Source organism: Lissotriton helveticus, chromosome 2_1 (assembly GCF_964261635.1).
Source record: "Lissotriton helveticus chromosome 2_1, aLisHel1.1, whole genome shotgun sequence".
Lineage (NCBI taxonomy): Eukaryota > Metazoa > Chordata > Amphibia > Caudata > Salamandridae > Lissotriton > Lissotriton helveticus.
In genome coordinates, this window is record NC_136059.1 from 2,016,341,148 (window position 1) to 2,016,363,731 (window position 22,584).

Here is a 22,584-nt window from a genome sequence, read left to right on the forward strand (position 1 = left end):
CACTACACCCCAGCATGACCCTACACTACGCAAACACTACAACACTACCCTAAACCCTAAAACACTACCCCTAGCATGACCCTACACTACGCAAACACTACAACACTACCCAAAACCCTAAAACACTACACCCCAGCATGACCCTACACTACGCAAACACTACAACACTACCCTAAACCCTAAAACACTACCCCCAGCATGACCCTACACTACGCAAACACTACAACACTACCCTAAACCCTAAAACACTACCCCCAGCATGACCCTACACTACGCAAACACTACAACACTACCCTAAACCCTAAAACACTACCCCCAGCATGACCCACACTACGCAAACACTACAACACTACCCTAAACCCTAAAACACTACCCCCAGCATGACCCTACACTACGCAAACACTACAACACTACCCTAAACCCTAAAACACTACCCCCAGCATGACCCTACACTACGCAAACACTACAACACTACCCAAAACCCTAAAACACTACCCCCAGCATGACCCTACACTACGCAAACACTACAACACTACCCAAAACCCTAAAACACTACCCCCCAGCATGACCCTACACTACGCAAACACTACAACACTACCCAAAACCCTAAAACACTACCCCCAGCATGACCCTACACTACGCAAACACTACAACACTACCCAAAACCCTAAAACACTACCCCCAGCATGACCCTACACTACGCAAACACTACAACACTACCCAAAACCCTAAAACACTACACCCCAGCATGACTCTACACTACGCAAACCCTACAACACTACCCAAAACCCTAAAACACTACACCCCAGCATGACCCTACACTACGCAAACACTACAACACTACCCAAAACCCTAAAACACTACCCCCAGCATGACCCTACACTACGCAAACACTACAACACTGCCCAAAACCCTAAAACACTACCCCCAGCATGACCCTACACTACGCAAACACTACAACACTACCCTAAATCCTAAAACACTACACCCCAGCATGACCCTACACTACGCAAACACTACAACACTACCCAAAACCCTAAAACACTACCCCCAGCATGACCCTACACTACGCAAACACTACAACACTATCCTAAACCCTAAAACACTACGCCCAGCATGACCCTACACTACGCAAACACTACAACACTACCCTAAACCCTAAAACACTAGCCCCAGCATGACCCTACACTACGCAAACACTACAACACAACCCTAAACCCTAAAACACTACCCCCAGCATGACCCTACACTACGCAAACACTACAACACTACCCTAAACCCTAAAACACTACCCCCAGCATGACCCTACAGTACGCAAACACTACAACACAACCCTAAACCCTAAAACACTACCCCCAGCATGACCCTACACTAAACAACCACCACAACTCAACACTACACTAACACAACACTACACTACACAACACTACACTACACTACACAATCACTAACCCACGAAAAAATTGACACAAACCCACTTACCTCTCTCGTCATCGTGGTTTTCACAACGCAAATGCATTTACCATACATGCCTTTAAAACGTAATTCTTTGTAAAGGCATGCGCGATAAATGCACATGCGTTTTGAAAAAATGCGAGATAATGGTATGCGAGGTCAATGACCTTGCGGGATAATGGTATGCGGACTGAAAGTCTGCGGGATAAAAAATGCAGGAAAATGGCTGCAAACCATGATTAGCAGCAGACTTCCCTGGTGAGCACTAGCTTTACTACAGTGATCTAATGAGCAACTAGAGTGCTAACATTCAGAATTTATGGCAAATGTGTGACACATCTGAATGCCTTCTTGATAGAACCAAAGTAAACAAGCATTGAAAATGCAATAGATCTCGCCCTCGTTTAAGTTAAAGCCATTCTGTTTGTAATGAGGTGGCTTTTTAGCTTTGCTTTTATTAGTGTTTTTAAAACTTTCATGTAAATAACATGCATATGTATGCATATATGTATATGTATGCATGCATTTATATTTATATAGATATGCAGACTATATATGTTTATATATGTATTCACTGAAAAAAACCATAGGTTATAGACCATATATAGTTAGGAATTTGCATTTACAAAACCTTGAAAATTCACTGAAAAAACCATAGGTTAGAGACCATATATAGTTAGCTGGACATTTTATTGACATAAACCCAATGAAATTCCATATATAGTTAGTTGCACTAACTATATATCGTGCACCCGCAATCCACTGCTGATGATGTCACATATTACATCATTCATGACATGGTCAGTGACATCACTGATGACATCACTGATGACATCTCAAATGACATCACTGATGACATCTCAAATGACATCACTGATGACATCATCTAGTGTCTGTGTGTTTTTGTAAAGTTTAAATATGTTTTACATATTGAAGAATGAGTGGATGTATGGAAGACTGAGTGTGTGTGTGGCTGGCTGGGAGGTGTGTGACTCTGTGCATATCAATGTGTACTTGTATCAGTGATTGTATAAGAGAGTAAGTATGTGTTAGTATATGTGTGAAAAGTATGGTGTTCTGTGTTTAACTGTATAGATGAGGAAATCGAAGTGTGATTGATTCTTCACAGGACTGACTAGGTGTATGAGTGCATATGATAGTGTTGTAATAATGAGTGACTGTATGTATGAGTGATTGTATGGGTGAATGAGTGAATGTGTGTGTAGACGTAGGAATCAGTGAGTGCGTTTGTAGTAACTGGTATTGGTGTGTCATGATGTCATCAGTGATGTCATTTGAGATGTCATCAGTGATGTCATTTGAGAAGTCATCAGTGATGTCATCAGTGATGTCACTGAAGTATGGTGTTCTGTGTTTAACTGTATAGATGAGGAAATGGAAGTGTGATTGATTCTTTACAGGACTGACTAGGTGTGTGAGTAACTCCATGGATGAGTGGCAGTGTGTGAGTGTCTGCATAGGTGTATGAGTGCATATGATAGTGTTGTAATAATGAGTGACTGTATGTATGAGTGATTGTATGGGTGAATAAGTGAATGTGTGTGTAGACGTAGGAATCAGTGAGTGCGTATGTAGTAACTGGTATTGGTGTGTCATGATGTCATCAGTGATGTCATTTGAGATGTCATCAGTGATGTCATTTGAGATGTCATCAGTGATGTCATCAGTGATGTCACTGACCATGTCATGAATGATGTAATATGTGACATCATCAGCAGTGGATTGCCGGTGCGCGATATATAGTTAGTGCAACTAACTATATATGGAATTTCATTGGTTTTATGTCAATAAAATGTCCAGCTAACTATATATGGTCTCTAACCCATGGTTTTTTCAGTGAATATATATATATATATATATACACATACATATATATATACATATATATGTATGCATGTACGGGTCTCCGTATTTTCACTATCCCAACGTACGAGGACCCGGACACAGACATGTTAGAGGAATGGTCTGAAAACTCTGCCTCGTGTTCAATTACCATGATGAGGATCTTGGTGAAATACGCACTCAAAGATTGTGCTAAAATATTAAAACAAATTGAGAAACTCACAGCAGAAATTGAACAATTGATGTCTAAAGAGGCGTTCGAGGAGTTTATGAAAAAACTTCCACTGAGATTGGAGAAGCTAGAAGAAGAAATTACTGCGAAAAAACAGAGAAAATTCCTTCGTGATTATAAAGTCTATCAGGCCGTTGACATTTCAGAAGAAATATGACCATCTATTCACCAAGAAAGGTGCAGTTGGTGCTTCAACAGCTAAACCTGAAGGAAATACTAGTGAGATCGTAGAGAGTGATGTCTCTGATGGGAACATCTCAGATGCCTCAACTTCTGGCCTCAATCAAGAATTAGTAAGTGATCCACAGAAGAAGAAAAATAATTTTTTATTGCAGTTCCAAATGATCAATCAGAATCAGACAGACTACCAAGGGGAAGGGGGGAAACCCCGAGGACGGGGTCGAGGCAACAGAGGAAGAAGAGGCACAACAAACAATCCAAAAAGAGGAGGATCAAACGCCAGCAACACTCCAGTGGGAATGGAAACCAGGGGTATGAAAAAACAACAAATATGACTGTGGTAAATCTCTCACAACGAACACTATCTGGGAGTGAGATTGAAACCCTGGCGTTAGGACTTTCCTTTTGCCCACTGTCCAATTTCAACTTTGCACAGACAAGGATAGTTTTGTTCCTCTTCTCGAGGAAATTTAAACTGAAAAAGTGGTTTAATACGAAACCTAAGGACTCTGGAACTGCAAGTAGAAGTACGATTAAAAGCAATCTTAATGTATGTGATATTGAAATGCTACATGCATTATCTGAGGATCATGATACTGTTGAATCTACACCTGATTAGGGGGGTTGGGGTACAGAATTGGGAGTCAATCCAGGTACAAAATTTAAACCCAAATCCGTGTTTTTACCCTTGATAGAATGTGATGCCATTGAGGTATTCTAAAAAGGTGTTTTACTTGATCTTCAAAAAATACGTTACAACAAATTGGCAAGTAAACATAAAAATCTGACTGAAGAGCAAATTGCCTCTATTGAAAGTTTAAGATCTGATCAGAGAATCGTGATACGACAATCTGACAAAGGTGGCAATGTCGTTATTTAAGATAAGGACAAATATCTATCTGAAGGGTATAAACAACTGGACGATAGCACTTGCTACACAAAGACTTACTATGATGAAACACTGAAATCCAACATCTTGTACAGGGAACATCTTGTGGATTGGAGGGACAAAGGTTTGTTGGAGTGGGAGGAATTTCACTATCTGTATTGTGCCCACCCCAGAATTCCCATACTCTATCTACTCCTGAAACTCCACAAAGACGCCAATAACCCACTAGGACGACCTATAGTGTCTTCTATTGCGTCCCTTTTGGAACACACTTCAAAATACATAGACCACTATCTTAGACCTTACGTGGTGGCACTTCCTTCCTACTTGAGAGATACTACTCATTTCCTTACTATCATCAATGGAATCCACTGGGAAAGTAATTTCCTATTGGTTTCTTTAGATGTGAGCAGCTTATATACAAGCATACAACACAAATAGGGCTTGACAGCTGTTCAGCACTTTCTGAAAATGAGATCTATCTCTTTACTGCATCACTCTCAAATGATCCTGGCCATGATTGAGTTTTGTTTGGAAAATATTTTTTTTATTTTTGATGGAGTTGTGTACAGGCAGTCACAGGGCACTGCCATGGGAACCTGCTTCGCCCCCAGCTACGCAAATTTATTCATGGGCTGGTGGGAGGAGCAGGTTGTCAGCGAGATGGCAGAATTTTCCAACGTTGTCCTGTGGCTGCGGTACATTGACGACATTTTTTTCATTTGGTCAGGGGATACAATGTCTGTGAATCTTTTCATTGAGAAACTCAATAGTAACACTCTGAATTTGCAATTTTCCCAACATGTCAGTAAAGAAAAAATTGAATTCTTGGATGTGTTGGTGGAAGTGCGTAATGAAACACTCACAACTAAACTCTTCCGCAAAAAAACTGCGGGGAACAGTATTCTCAGTGCTAAAAGCTGCCATCCTAGAAATCTAGTACAAAGTATCCCCTACTTGGCTGTTACGCGCCAAGAGGAACTGTAGCACTTTGGCAGCCTATAAAGAGGAAGAGAAATTGATGCAAGAAAGATTTTTAGAGAGAGGGTACAGCAGAAAAATGTTAACTAATGCTGCTGCTAGAGTAGAATTGAAATCCAGGGACGAATTACTACACCCCAATAAAGATCAGGAGGATCTCAATAATATGAGATTTATCACTACATTTTCGGGACAGGCCAACGAGATACGCAGAATTTTTCGGAAACATTGGCATGTATTATTGACTGATGACCACCTAAAGAGAGAATTGAGTGACAACCCACAAATTACCTTTAAGAAAAGCAGATCCTTACGGGATGAATTGAGTCACAATTATGTGACTAGTATCGACTCTGATGTGAATACCAAGTCCCAGGGTTTTAGATGCTGTCGTAAATGTAAGGCATGTAAAAACAGTAAGGATGTTAAGACACTACTAGTTCCCAATACATCTAGGGAATTTGTCATCAGAAAAAAACTGTCATGCAACACCCCATACAGTGTATATGTGTTAATTTGTCCGTGCTACAAGTGGTATGTTGGAAGCACCAAACATGAGGCCAAAAACGGGTGCTTGAACACCTACGTGCCATAAGGGGTTGTAACAAACAATATCCCATTGCTCGCCATTTTCGAGAAATGCATATGCAAGATGAAAATCTAGTACAGATGGTTATAATTGACTGTGTGAATCTGGGTGTGCGAGATGGTAACAGAGAACTGTCACTTCGCAAACTAGAGTCTCGTTACATCATAGACTTTGATTGTCTTACACCGAAAGGCCTGAATGTAAGTGAGGAGCTATCAATTCATCTGTATGAATAGTTGTATTTTGACTGCTATCTATTTTTTGTACTGTATCATCCTGCTTGCTTTTAAAATTTGTTGTTTTTAATTCTTTAGGATATGGGCACTTGTGCTAATTGTTGACGGACTAATTAGTATGACACCGGGTTATATTGGATGGAAATGCATTAATTGCCCACTAGGGCAGGGACTCAATGTTATATGGAGTATCGAATTACCAACTACGTTCATTCTGCTTGAAAAGCCCACTTGGGCGTGGAAAGAATGGAAACCCTTCTATTTACTTGATACTATGGTTACGAAAGTAATTCTGGAGACAAATGAACTGCCACGATACTAGAATACCATGACAACAACCAATGACATTACCGCTTACTCGTATATATTATCACGTGGCATGGGTTTCATTGAAGTCCTGGTTTTGGCATTTTTAACCATGTATTTATATTATTCCATGTCCGTTTATTACCCGGTTTAATTGGAACTTTGTTGGCAATGTTATGATGTAAATTTTATGAATTATGACAGACAATGTATGATTTATATCTTTTGCCACCATTCCATTTTATTATTGAACAATACCAGTGTTCATAATAGTATGCGTAACGATCTGGCATAATAATGTATTATAATATGCATATGCGAGTATTTACAATTGCCAACACTCCATGTCAAAATGTCCGCCGTTGTTTTCACATTGCACTTTGGTATTTTTACGTGATCATGTATTTAAGATGGCGTCTAGATTAACTTGGTGAGCGTGAACAAGCCGTAATGGCGAAAAGCGTCGCTTTTCTACTTGCCTAATAAACCTCACTTGCTAGTCAACCTGGGTGTCCGAGTATCGTCCTTATCAGGAGGAGTGTTGGAGCGAATTTATTGGGATACCGGTTACCCTTCTCGGACCGCCCATGACAGCTGTTGATCTTTTTACCGGTAATGGTGGAGGAGCATATATGTATATATATATATATATATTACCTACTGGCGGTCGCCAGTAGGTATATATAGTTAGGATTTTTTCTCTATGGGATTTTTGAAAATTCTATGTCTAATAACTTTGGCGTTTGTGGATGGAATTGGCTGAAATTTTCAGGAAAATGGCACATTTGGTTTCTGAGCAGCCCTTGAATATTTGGGGGGGGTTCGTCAAGGGGGGGCCGAGAAAAAAGGGGGGTCCCAAAACGTGTTTTTAACATTGAGTTTTCCATAGGGCGGTTGGCCTCACTTTTAGCCCGAACGGCTGAATGGATTTGCACGAAACTTGGCAAAATTGTAGGGACTGGTAGCCCGATGTGCCTTTTGTAGGTCTCAATATATGTGCTTCAGTGGATTTTGAGAAATTAACGTTCAAAAAAAGATATATATCTGTAACAGCGGACCGGTGAGCGCTCCGGTGAGCGGACTTTTCGCGCAACGGACCTTTGTGAAGCGAAGCTGATTGGTTCTCCGGTGTCTGTAAACATTCCAAACAGTCCGTAGCGGCCGCCATCTTGTCTCTCGGTAGGATCGAGAGACAAGAGGAGGCCAAAGCAAAGGGGCAAATGACCATAAGGGGGCATAGTAGATCCTCGCTGACCCCCTAGGTTTGATGTGGAGGTTTTAAAAGGGCCCCGCGGGGCAAAAAAAAAATAATAATAATAATAATCGAACGGCTGAATGGATTTGCACGAAACTTGGCAAAATATTAGGGACTGGTAGCCCGATGTGCCTTTGCTAGGTCTCAATATATGTGCTCCAGTGGATTTTGAGAAATTAACGTTCAAAAAAAGATATATATCTGTAACAGCGCTCCGCTTCGAGTACTTTTCGTGTTACGGAGCTTTGCGAAGCTGATTGGTTCTCCGGCGTCTGTCAACATTCCAAACAGTCCGTAGCGGCCGCCATCTTGTCTCTCGGTAGGATTGAGAGACAAGAGGAGGCCAAAGCGAAGGGGGAAATGACCATAAGGGGGTATAGTAGATTCTTCCTGACCTCTTAGGTTTGATGTACCATTTTGCCAAGTTTGGTGTAATTCCGTTCAGCCATTCAGGCTGTAGACGTATGTAAATGTCCTATGGAAAATTGCATGGGGAAAACACATTTGAAAGTGTTGAAATTTAGAACCAATTAAAATGTTACTTTGGTTTTGTATTTGTGTGTGATGAAAGTTAATTGGTTATGTATATATGTCAAATGAGAGGAAACCACAGCCATTTTGTGATACTACTGTCTGAGGTACATTTGTGAGGAATTGTTGGTGGTGAATTTCTGGTGTTTGATTTACACAGTACTAACACTTCTCCTACTTTTAAAAAGGTGAGTTGTTAATTTGTAAGGGGAACTATGTTGTACACTTGAAGATAATTTGAAAAATGTTTTCTATTATTTATTTGCAGTCCTTCTGTTATACTAAATACTTGATAAAGTTAGTTTTATATTATGTATTACTAAAAACGATAAATGAAAGTGATTATTTTTTTCTGCAATTTACAGCAAGCAATTTCAAAATAAATGGCTCACAATGAAGAGACCGTGGCAATTTCTTTGTAAGGGGAACTATGTTGTACACTTGAAGATAATTTGAAAAATGTTTTCTGTTATTTATTTGCAGTCCTTCTGTTATACTAAATACTTGATAAAGTTAGTTTTATATTATGTATTACTAAAAACGATAAATGAAAGTGATTATTTTTTTCTGCAATTTACAGCAAGCAATTTCAAAATAAAATGGCTCACAATGAAGAGACCGTGGCAATTTCTTTTGAATTGTCGACTACATTGATTGAAATTGAGAGCACCAATAATGAAATATTGTCACAAGGAGGAGATGACTTGTATGATTCCATTAGATTGATTGAAATGGACAGCACCAATAATGAAATATTGTCACAAGGAGATGACTTGAATGATTCCACTACATTGATTGAAATGGAGAGCACCAATAATGAAATATTGTCACAAGGAGGAGATGACTTGAATGATTCCACTACATTGATTGAAATTGACAGCACCAATAATGAAATATTGTCACAAGGAGGAGATGACTTGAATGATTTTTTTGATCAATCTGTTGATGGCGAATTTATCGAATGTTTGGAGGCCATAGAGTTAGAAGAATTATCATTGCAGACTTTTCATGAGGAAATTGCTGATGAGGACATGGTACTAGTTCTTTCAAATTTAGAAAATTCTGAAGAATAAATTTATATTTAGAAATCAAAAATTGTTTGAGACATTATTCATTTTTATTTTTAATTTATGAGGTTGTAGCGAAGTGATTGTAGTATAAAATGAGACTTATAGTATAGAGTGCAACATTTTTATGTTACATGGTAAGTTTACTCATATTTACTTCCCTTCTGCCACTATATTATCTCCAATGTGTATTTGACATCTCTTCTTCATCTCCGGCCTCCTTTCTCTCACTGTGTGTCTCCGATGCATCTTATTGCTGCGATTTTGTGTAATTACAGAAGAGAGTAAAATAAAATAGTTCGGAACGTGAAAAGGGAGCAAAGTAGAGTACCCCTCACCCCCTAGGTCTTTTTAGGCGGTCCCAAAAGGATCAGTTTCTGCTTTCCTGAGAGATTATGGTATGAGTTCCATATACCACAATAATTTGCATTACAACATGCAAGATATCTATCTCCTATTACCAACTTTTGGAGATATTCGCGCTAAGCGCGAATATCTCCAAAAAGTAACACCTGCCCTGAGCAGTTCTTAGCCATGTTATCCAATGGGAGGTGGATAACATGGCTAAGAGCATTAGCTCGGTAATGCATGAATATCGCTGACTTTTTAGCGATATTCATGCATTGCGGCCGTTTATTATCGCATTTGCGATAAACCTTGGTAATAGCAAGGTTTATCTTCGATAATTTCAGACGATGCTTAGCGGTAAAAAAATTCGTTGGTAAGCATCGTTAGCGATAAATATCGCTTAACTTTGGTAATATGCACCAACGTCTGTTAACGTTCGATTGGAAGGAAATGAGGAAGTGTTGAAAAACAATGTCTGCGCCATCTTGCCTTTTTTGAAATGCCACACTTTTGTCGTGCACGGCAGCCATTTTAGATGCCTTGAGCAGACCCACTCTCTGCACGCTGTCGATTCGGAGCATGGCTCCCCACCCTCGCAAGCATCTTCCCCAGGCACTGGTCACCCCCGCTCTCTGTCTTATGCATCGGCAATAAACCTCCCCCCATCTGCGCTGCTCTTCCCTGAAAATCACACTCTGTGCCCGCCCGACACCTCCCTTTCGCCCTATTCACTACCGCACCCTCTGACACTCCTCTTCCTCTGTGTCCGATTGTCCAGACTATCAGCTAGCCCTGCAGATGTAGTTTATGGCTCCAGCTGTAAAGAATCACCCCTCTTCAAAGGAGTTATAGTAGATCAAGGCCCACACCCGATGAGATCCGTCACACCACACGTGTTCCTACTATCTGAAAACCATCCTGTATTGTGATTGGGGAGGGGACCGAGCCTGAAGCGGAAGATTCTAGGAATGACTCTTTGTACATCAAAGTTTTTACAATTATGTGTCACATTAAAAATATATAGCACTCCAACAAAGTAGTAGGAATATAAAACTTTAATAACATATAAATATATACAACAAAACAAAAACAGTAAAAACATTTAAACAACGAAGAGACCGTGGCAATTTCTTTTGAATTATCCACTACATTTATTGAAATTGACAGCACCAACAATGAAATATTCTCACAAGGAGGAGATGACTTGAATGATTTTTTTGATCAATCTCTTGATGGCGAATTTATCGAATGTTTGGAGACCATAGAGTTACAAGAATCATCATTGCAGACTTTTCATGAGGAAATTCCTGATGAGATGATTGAAGAGGAAATTCCTGATGAGGACCTGTTATTAGTTCTTTCAAATTATGAAAATTCAGAAGATGTTGCCTGGGGGTGGGTCGTCAGTAGCAGTCTGTTGTGCGAATAGTTCCAAGGCAGCAGAACGCGCTGAAATCTAGATGGCACGAAAGTGATGTCTAGTAAGTTGCCGCCCAGCAAATAATGGCGTGGGGCGCCGCGGGGGTGAGTGAGTCCAGTAGGCACCACAGCTATTCTTACCGGCATTGCAGAATTACTGCTGGGGACAATGCCTGTGCTGTAGCAGGGTCACAGCAGAAACAAAAAGGATTCTGTTGAAGATGTTGTTGGTTTTCAATTTGAAAACAGTTCTGGTGTCAACTGCTATGCTAATGTAGTGGTTAATGTTTTGTTTTCTCTAGAAAATGTAAAAGAGGGGGAGGCAGTCCAAAGTTCCGTTAAAAGGGCAAAGGAAAGGATCGGTGGTTTGAACTATCAGTCAAAAAGGGGAGGGGGTGCAACAATTTTTCCTACCGGGTCACACTGTGCTTTTACCGGAACTGAGGTCTGCAGGATTCTAGTAATTCAAAGTGAGGCTGGCGCCAGCATGGGAGCGCCGACGTCCCGCGGATACAGTTTCGTCACTCCACGGGCGATCATGGCAGTCATTCCCCATCGGGGGTCGGAGACTCCCGCGGCTGCTGTAGAATCTTCAAGGTCGTGGAGGACTACGGTGGTGGAGTCAACCAGTGACCGGGCCATTTCTTTATGCTGGGCCCGCTCTTGCCAGGTCGACCGCCATTTTGAGAGTTCGGTAGCTACTGGCGATCGCGGGGTCAAATGAGCGGACTGGCTCCACCCTGCCGGGCGAGACGTTGCAGCATGGCTACAGTGGAAGAACCCTTTTCCGGGCGCCTGGAGCGCTGAGGGTGCAGGTGGGAAGCCTCCACCTGGGGAGGCGGGAGAGGCCTGTTCGCACCGTCTCTCCCTCCCAGTGCACCCCACGGCGTCTCGCTTGACATTTGTTATGGCCGGACCAGGCGATGAGGACGAGGGGGGGGGGGGTCGGAGGCATGTGCAAGACATCCCCCCCCAGTGTTGTCGCAGCCATTATTCAAGAAAGAAGAAGTGTCCCGTCCGTCTTCGGGCCGGGCTTCCGGTAGATGTCGGCCGGACGCCCCTGGCTCTGGCCCCATGAACGGGTTTCTTGGTTTATCGGCTGCAGCCAGATCCCGTCGGCCTCGGCCCCCCGACCGTTGGTGGCCGGACCGGAAGAGCATGTGGCGGGACTACCTGAAACTGTCAAGGGCCACCGCGGCCGGACTGGGAGAGAGAGGGGAGGGTCGAGGAGACATTCCCATCTCCTGGCCGAGGCGTGGCAACAGGATCCGCCTTATATGGGCTGCTCCCGGCTGGGCGTAGCCGCAACCCTGCCCCACCTTGGTAGTTTCCAGAGTGGGGGCGGATGTTCTACTGACTTGCATTTTCCCTAGTCTATCGATTTTTTTGGCGTGGCAGGCGGTGGGACAGCGAGGGGTGATTTGGTTTCTCTTACTGTTTTTCTGGTCTCTCACCACTGGCATATTTTAACGTTTTCTTGTTTCTAGGACATTAATAGGTTTTATCATTACGTTATGTTATCGTTTCTTTGTTCGTTGTTTAATAAAAGTTCATGTTCATCAGTGGCCTACTGATTTTCGTTTTCCTATTCTTTTCTTTCGAGGTTGTTTCATGCTAAAGTTTCTGTTAACAGGATACAGTGATCACTTCGTTATTTTTGCATATGTCCTTTTCACTAGGGGTGCTCTCTGGTCGGGCCAGATGACCTATCTCTAGTAAATGGTCCGGGTGAAACAGGTGCATCAATCAGTGGGGAGTAGATAGGCATGACAGATTACAACGGGGGAGAAAGGTCCGCATTACGTACCCTTTCACTACTTGCAAAGATTTTCCTACGTTTATTTGCAAACCGGGAATACTTCCAAAAAGAACTAATTCCCAAACAGTCAATGTTCGGACAATCAATCAATCAATGAGGAATGAAATAGGTACGACGTGTTAAAGGCTTGCGTTACCTACCCTTCACTATCTGCAAAGGGAGAGAGAATATTCCTATTCTTCCTCGTTTGCAGGCAGAGAAGATCCTTAAGAGAACCAACTTCGAACAATTCAATGCTCGATTCAAACAATCAACAAGGGGTACTGTGAACACAAATGAACGCCGCTTATGTACATACACATTGCTATTTTCAACAGGTTGTTCCTAATGTTTCTATTTTAGCGAGGTCAAAAAGAGATCCCATTAGTGGCCTACTGATTTTGCTCGATTCCTTTAGTTTTTTTACACGATTTTTCGCTATCTGCAAAGACTAAACAGAGTATTGCGACTCTGTGCTTGTTTGTAAATAGAGAATGAACCAAAGAGAACAATCAATCAAATGGAGAGAGAAGCAGGCACGACGGATTACAACGGGGGCAAAGGCCTGCGTTAACTACCCTTCACTATCTGCAAAGAGAGAGTACTCCTAATAGAAATGAGGGGTGGGGAGCAGCATTCAAAGCAGATCAGTGTGCATAAACACGAAAATGTTTTTACTTACCACGTACTTGACATTCGACAGTTTATGATATTTGCTATTAAAAAACCATTGAAATTCACTGAAAAAACCATAGGTTATAGACCATATATAGTTAGGAATTAGCATTTACAAAACCTTGAAAATTCACTGAAAAAACCATAGGTTATAGACCATATATAGTTAGGAATTAGCATTTAAAAAACCTTATTTTACTCACACAAAACCATTGAAATTCCATATATAGTTAGTTGCACTAACTATATATCGCGCACCCGCAATCCACTGCTGATCATGTCACATATTACATCATTCATGACATGGTCAGTGACATCACTGATGACATCACTGATGACATCTCAAATGACATCACTGATGACATCACTGATGACAACATCCAGTGACTGTATGTTTCTGTAAAGTTAAAATATGTCTTACATATTGAAGAATGAGTGGATGTATAAGTGTCTGGATGAAGGATTTAGTAGGTGCGTGACTGACTGTATGAGTGAGTGATTAAATGTGTCTCACTGAATGCATGGGTTAGTGACTAAACTGTCTTAATTTGTGCATTATTATGTCTGTTGTGATATAAACTGCTGCATGTGTTGATCATTAGCTATACGAGAGGCTATATGTGTTATTCATTGGTTGCCCAAGTATTTGTATGGGAGATTGAGTTTGTGTAGGGGTGGCTGGGAGGTGTATGACTCTGTGCATAGATGTGTGAGCAGTTGATTCACTAGGTGTATGAGTTCAAGAGTGCATGTGGAAACAGCTACATGGGCAGTTGACTGTGTGCATGAGTGTATTGGTGAGTGAATGGATATCTCAGTGCTACATGTCAAAGTAAGTACATATGTAAAACACAGTACATGTGAGAGTTGACATATATAAATAACTGTGCATAAGAGCCAGTGAATGTGTGAGTGGCTGTATGGATCATTGTGAACTTGTATCCGGGATTGTATAAGAGAGTAAATATGTGTTAGTATGTGTTTGAATAAGTAAGGTGTGTATAACTGTATAGTTGAGAAAATGGAGGAGTGATTGATTCTTAGCATGACTGACTAGGTGTGTGTGTAACTTCATGGATGAGTGACAGTCTGTGAGTGTCTGTTTACACTGAGTGTATCTAAGGTTATATTAGAGTCTGAAGAGGTTCATCGTATTATCACATGAATGATGTCATCAGTGATGTGATCAGTAATGTCAAATGAGATGTCATCAGTGATGTCATCAGTGATGTCATTTGAGATGTCATCAGTGATGTCATCAGTGATGTCATTTGAGATGTCATCAGTGATGTCATCAGTGATGTCACTGACCATGTCATGAATGATGTAATATGTGACATGATCAGCAGTGGATTGCGGGTGCGCGATATATAGTTAGTGCAACTAACTATATATGGAATTTCAATGGTTTTGTGTGAGTAAAATAAGGTTTTTTAAATGCTAATTCCTAACTATATATGGTCTATAACCTATGGTTTTTTCAGTGAATATATATATATATATATATATATATATATATATATATATGTATATATATATATATATATATATATATATATATATATATATATATATATATGTATATATATATATATTAGCAATTTGTTGTGGTTTTCCAAGGTATGGGTTACCCTCAAACCGCCTCAAGAACCAGCCCAGCAATTGGCCTTCTGCCAGAAGCAGCTGTGACTTCATGGGGAGACGCGGACATTGTGCTGACGTTCATCGCCCAGCTGACTCTGGCAACGGAGGCAGAGCGTTGGGGACCCAAGGAATATTGAGAAACTATCACAGCGGAGTCTTTCCTCACTATCATTCTCGTTTGAAAGTCACGTGTCCATATAAATCTATTGTAAACATGGATTATGGCACTCGTAAGAAAGGGAGAGAGTCCCGAAATGCGTTAATTGTTGCCAAAATGACGTTCTGTACTTAAAAGCAATAAATGTGACTGCCATAAGGTCCTCATTGTATCAGCTGCTGCTGTGTTTGGAGAAACGTTAAACTGCGATTTGTGACTGACTGAGCATGACTCCCGAAACGCGTTGATGGATGTAACAAACACAAAATAAAAGCCTGATTGAAAGATATCCACGCACGAGTGCAGGATGATTTCTTTGAAAATACAAAAGAAAATCCTATTTCGAATATATATATATGGTGATCAAGTCCGGGTTTCCCGGACGAAACGCGTCATGCTGCCATCCCCATTGATGGAATAAAGCACATTACTTTCTTCTAAATCCTTGGTTTGTGGTCTGTACCTGGCTCTGTCCGTTTGCTGTTCGGCGCTTCAGGATTGTGGTTTCTCATATATATATATATATATATATGTATATATGTGTTACTCATTCTTAGCTCTAAATCCATCATTTTTTTGCACCCCACACCACCCTGGGTTAGACACTGGCTATATTCAAATCAGCTCTGACCCTGTGCCTCCACTCCAGTGGTGTGGAGAGCCTGGGACACAGGGTCAGAGCTGATTTGCATATAGCCAGTGTCTAACCCAGGGTGGTGTGGAGTGCAAAAAAACGATGGATTTAGGCCCAGATCCTTGTACTCGGGTGAATGTATGACATTGTTCTACATTCTGTCCATCAACTGTGTTTTTTGCAATTTTCACCCCGAGTGGGCTGGGTATGCTCGGACGTGAGTCCCAGGCTCTCCACACCACTGGAGTCAAGCTATCCAGGCTGATGAAGGCTGATAGCCAGAAACCGGTCCTTGGATGCTTTATTCTGGTCTGGGAAAGACATGGCTTGGTAGTTCGGACTGGACTGTTCCCATGAGGCACAGTGTCAGAGCTGATTTGCATATAGCCAGTGTCTAACCCAGGGTAGTGTGTAGTGCACAAAAATGATGGATTTAGGCCCAGATCCTTGTACTGGGGTGAATGTATGACATTGTTCTACATTCTGTCCATCAACTGTGTTTTTTGCAATTTTCACCCCGAGTGGGCTGGGTATGCTCATACGTGAGTCCCAGGCTCTCCACACCACTGGAGTCACGCTATCCAGGCTGATGAAGGCTGATAGCCAGAAACCGGTCCTTAAATGCTTGATTCTGGTCTGGGAAAGACTTGGCTTGGTAGTTAGGACTGGACTGTTCCCATGAGGCACAGGGTCAGAGCTGATTTGCATATAGCCAGTGTCTAACCCAGGGTGGTGTGGAGTGCAAAAAAACCGATGGATTTAGGCCCAAATCCTTGTACTGGGGTGAATGTATGACATTGTTCTACATTCTGTCCATCAACTGTGTTTTTTGCAATTTTCACCCCGAGTGGCCTGGTTATGCTCAGACGTGAGTCCCAGGCTCTCCACACCACTGGAGTCAAGCTATCCAGTCAAGCTATCCAGGCTGATGAAGGCTGATAGCCAGAAACCGGTCCTTGGATGCTTGATTCCGGTCTGGGAAAGACATGGCTTGGTAGTTCGGACTGGACTGTTCCCATGAGGCCTAGGGTCATAGCTGATTTGCATATAGCCAGTGCCTAACCCAGGGTGGTGTGGAGGGCAAAAAAACAATGGATTTAGGCCCAGATCTTTGTACTGGGGTGAATGTATGACATTGTTCTACATTCTGTCCATCAACTGTGTTTTTTGCAATTTTCACCCCGAGTGGGCTGGGTATGCTCAGACGTGAGTCCCATGCTCTCCACACCACTGGAGTCAAGCTATCCAAGCTGATGAAGGGTGATAGCCAGAAACCGGTCCTTGGATGCTTGATTCCGGTCTGGGAAAGACATGGCTTGGTAGTTCGGACTGGACTGTTCCCATGAGGCACAGGGTCAGAGCTGATTTGCATATAGCCAGTGCCTAACCCAGGGTGGTGTGGAGTGCCAAAAAACTATGGATTTAGGCCAAGATCCTTGTACTGGGGTGAATGTATGACATTGTTCTACATTCTGTCCATCAACTATGTTTTTTGCAATTTTCACCCCGAGTGGGCTGGGTATGCTCAGACATGAGTCCCAGGCTCTCCACATCACTGGAGTCAAGCTATCCAGGCTGATGAAGGCTGATAGCCAGAAACCGGTCCTTGGATGCTTGATTCCGGTCTGGGAAAGACATGGCTTGGTAGTTCGGACTGGATTGTTCCCATGAGGCACAGGGTCAGAGCTGATTTGCATATAGCCAGTGTCTAACCCAGGGTGGTGTGGAGTGCAAACAAACGATGGATTTAGGCCCAGATCCTTGTACTTGGGTGAATGTATGACATTGTTCTACATTCTGTCCATCAACTGTGTTTTTTGCAATTTTTACTGATTTTATGAGCCCAACCCCTTTGTTTGGTAAAACACTTTGTAAAAGTGTCATTTCTGAACATAGAATTTAAAAACCACTTTTACCAAAAGGTGAGTTAATAAATTCTGAGTCTAAAGAACCTAACCACCATTTCTCTATCTTGTCCCTATGGAATGTGAAACATGTAAGACGTTACAAAGCAACTCCCATGATAGCCTATGGGACAGATAGCCTTTTAACACTGAAAAACGAAACACACAGTATGTCACTATCAGGACATGTCACACACACCAGTCCATGTCCTGCCTTTAACAAGTACTGCACCCTGCCCATGGGAATACTATGGGCCTCCCTGAGGGGTGCCTTATATGTAAGAAAAGGGTAAGTAATGGCATGGCAAGTGGGTGTGCTTCCCAGGGCAACATGGCAGGTAAATCTGTTTGCTCAGACACTGCAGTGGCAGCTCTGAGTCACATTTACAGGGTTACTCACGTGGGTGGCATAACCAGTGCTGCAGGCCCACTAGTAGCATTTGATGTACAGGCCCTGGCTCAAACTGTGCACTTTACTAGGGACTTACCAGTAAATCAAATATGCCAATCATGGATAACCAATAATGTCACAATTAATGCAGAGAGAATATGCACTTTAGCACTAATCAGTAGTGGTAAAGTGCCCAGAATCCTACAGCCAACGAAAACAGGGTCAGAAAAATAGGAGGCAAAAGGCAAAAAGTTTGGGGATGAACTTGCAAAAAGGGCCAGGTCTAACAGGTACCATTGAGTCTTAATGGAGCTGCTGCACATAGAGTCCTTGGAATACTGCTGCAAATCCAATGTTCTCCTGTCTCACTCGGGCGATGTGATTCATTCAAATAAGAATGTGTATCATTATGGGCTAGTGACACACAATCCACTGGCTCATGTAATTGTGGAACATGAGCAGGCTGAAAGAACCCTGAATATCAAATGTAGACATATTTGCAATTGCACAACGTTAATGTACATTTGTTAAAACTAAAGTTATTTGCTTGTAGTTTGTTAGAAAAAAGTATTTGTATATTAAAATGAAAGATGTTATCACTAAAAAAACACGAAATTTCGAACAAACAGTGCAGTGAAGCAGAGAAAGTGGGTAAATGGCATGGTGTCACCACAGAGGTGAATATTTTGGAGGATGGAGCGACACACTATGGAGAAATAAAGAAAATGGCAAGATGAAAAAAAAAGGACATGTTTGCAAGGACACCAGTGGCAGCTGCTACGCTTAGTAGTAGACCCAGGGCATGTCTCACTCTCCATATCAAATTAATTATCACTATGAGTACCTCACCATCTAAAAAGTTTTGGATAGGAAGAGGAAGAAGCCTGTCGGGTATCAACCACTTAGTCGTGGGGACGGAAGCAATTCCTTTTGTTCGTGTAACCCTTCCACACTCTAGTAGTGTCATGCTCCATCATCAGGTTCACCCTGACTCCTAAAGGTCAGGGTGGGCTCAACCATGTTTCAGGGAGCTCTTAGAAGAATATGGCCAGAGGGTATAAAGATTAGGATTCCTCCTACAGATCCAGGTATCCCATTATTATGGAGCTGCAGGGGATATTAAACTATTAAAAATATAATAGGGGTTGCAAGGAGGTTAATGGTCCCATGACCCTTTTGCCAACATGTTTCAGTCCGTAAAAATAAATGGCCCAGTTGGGTCCCGGACTTCCTTTAGGGCAAAAAAGTGTTGTCCTCCCTGGTTAGAATATCAGGGAATTTTTCCTATGTATATATTTCTATTAAAGGAGCAGATAGCTGCTATTTGATTTGTTGCCATGTCTCATGACCCTTTCTTGAGTCCAACTATTTATACAGTGCAAAGTGGCAATGTAATTCGCATGTTGTCACTAATCCAAATTCATTATAGAAGTGTGACCTCCAGTTGTGCCATAACACTATACCCATCATCATCCACACCAGACCATACACACATATATATATACACTCTGCTCCATTGATCAATATCATTGTGTCATCTCTATATCTGTTATGAGCCCCTTGCCCCGATTTAGAGAGATATGATCTTCTCAAGAGATCGCAGCACTGCGGGGGGTAGCCCTGTAGTCAAACTCTTAAGAGCATCAGTTGAAAAGAAATAAGGGAGGAAGGGCAGGAACAAAATCAAACAAGCATTTGCAATGCAATAGGTCTCGCATTATTAAAGTTTGAGCTATTGGCATTGTAAATGACAATGCCTTTTATCATTTGTTTTTAAAACCTGTCATCGGTGCATAAACATGCACTTTGAACGTATAGTCCTTGCTTACCATGAGCAAGGCTGGCAGTAAAAGAGACTGCCAGCTTTGCTTCTCATAAGCATGGACTATAAGTACAAAGTGCTTGTTTACGCACCGATGCAAATGAATAAAAGGCATTGTCATTTACAATGCCAATAGCTCAAACTCTAATAATGCGAGACCTGTTGTATTGTAAATGCTTGTTTTTTTAGAGCATCCATCACATATGCCAAGTAAAGATAAGACAACAGGGGAGCAAGTATGAAGCCCTGTTTAAAGCCCTGGTCCGTAAAGAGCTTCTCTGATACCACCCTTTCTCGGATTAGGAGCACCCTTACCCATGTTCTCATGTACAATGAAGTGATAGCAGTCAGCAAAGGCAACAAGATTTCACATTTTAGAAGTTTTTGCCATAGTCTCCCTTTGACTATGCTATCAAAAGCTGTTTCTAAGTCAGTAAAGGAAGCATACAGAGTTACTTTTCGGTGCAGTTGATGTTAGTATAATTAAAGGGAGTGTTAGTTATCTTCTATCTCTCCATTTTCCTTTTCCATCCAACTAACAGACTCATATGTCCACCACTCAAATTAATTCATATTTCCTTATACTAATTCACCACTATTCTTTTTTGGATTCCGGAGTAACGTGATATTCTCCGAAAAGCACTTCAACACCTCATCAAGGGTAGTAAGCGCTATATGAATACAATTACAATACAATCCGGGCTCCCATTGAAAAACTTCAGATACAGATGTCAGCTATGGGGCATATTTGTGGCGCTGGCAGCAGCTGCTTGATAAATCTATTGACATTTACCACCTGCTGAAATGCAAGTGGGGGGGTAGTCAATGTAGGTCAGCGGGTGGTTACCGGAAGAGCATCTGAGCTGAAGGGGGAGCCTGTGACCTGTATGCGCAGCATTCTCTGCCCCAGGTGGTGCTGAAGGGGGGATGCAGGTATCAGGTTGTACCACTGCCCTTAACCCCTGCCTCTCTCTCACTCGAATAAGCATCACAATGCAACGCATACACTCCGCTTCTGACAGCATACAGACTACATTATTGCCTATTAGTGGAACGCAGACGAGGCTGCTCTTGCCTCGCTCGATACACTGCTCCCCCTCCCGAGGAGCCCACGCGTCTCGAAAGGAGGGCACACGTGCAAGCCATGCATCAATCCAAACTTGCCTTTCTCCCCCGCTCATCCCCATGGTCACACGCCTCCTCTCAGCGGATATTACATGCACACTCTTCAAGGCACGCCGCGAACAAAATCCATTTTGAAGGAAGACAGCCAGACTGTCACTGAGAGGGAGCTGTCTTTTTAATGAGTATATTCTCCGTTCCCACTCCACTCCCCGATGTCCCTGAGAATGGGGGTCTTGCTCCTGAGGTTGGAGGGGCTGGGAATGAGGGCACAGACAGCGGCCGGGAGGCGTCCGTGAACAAAGACACGGCAACAAAATACAAGTCAGGCGGCACACTATGCTAACTGCAGCCAGCCTGTTTATCAGCGCTGCGCGCCTCGTGAACAGCGTCGCGCGTCCCTCTGCAGACTCCCCCTGCATTCCAAAGTCAGTCAGGTCAACTGTTCACGAGGCGTGCGACGCGATCCGATTCTTCTGCCATGCTGAAAACAGCAGAAGTTCACGCGCGCAACGTAATCCTATGCCAAGTGCTGCGCGTGTTAATCAGGAAAGTGGGTCCGCACACCTAAGTTTCTGTGTTAGGAGTCAAATACTTCTTCAAATTTTGTGATTTTAGCGTGCACTCTAGTTGTGGGGGAGCGTGCCCTGCTCCTAAAACTGTGTTAACTGATTAAATATGGGCTCGGGAGAACCCCGAACTACTAGAGGCACAACACAAGGGCCATGAGCCTGTAAAATGGTATCCAAAAATTCGTCAAATTCACATGTGTATTATGTACTGTATTTTTATTATCTTAATTTATAACGTTTGAGAAACGAAACAATAGACAATACTTTCTGCGTTCTACTGTTATTCATATGAAGTTTCTGTTATTCATGCAAAACATCTAGAAAAACATGTAAATCATCCAGCAAATGAAACAGTTGTATTATGTAATCCTGTTATGTTTCCACAAGATTCACAAACATTACCCCAGAATCCCAATGCATTTCGGGTTCATACTGAACCCTTCATCAGGGGTTAAGCTTAACAAGAAGTCGAGTCTCGAGTTAACTGCATCCGGTGATGTTGTCTTTTGAGAAT

The 22,584-nt window shown here is 42.1% G+C and overlaps 1 pseudogene; it reads right to left on the minus strand.

The window, feature by feature from the left end:
* Window positions 1-5,583: 5,583 nt before the first annotated feature.
* The window catches only part of LOC144820355 (uncharacterized), a 56,916-nt pseudogene continuing 39,915 nt past the window's right edge, over window positions 5,584-22,584 (minus strand).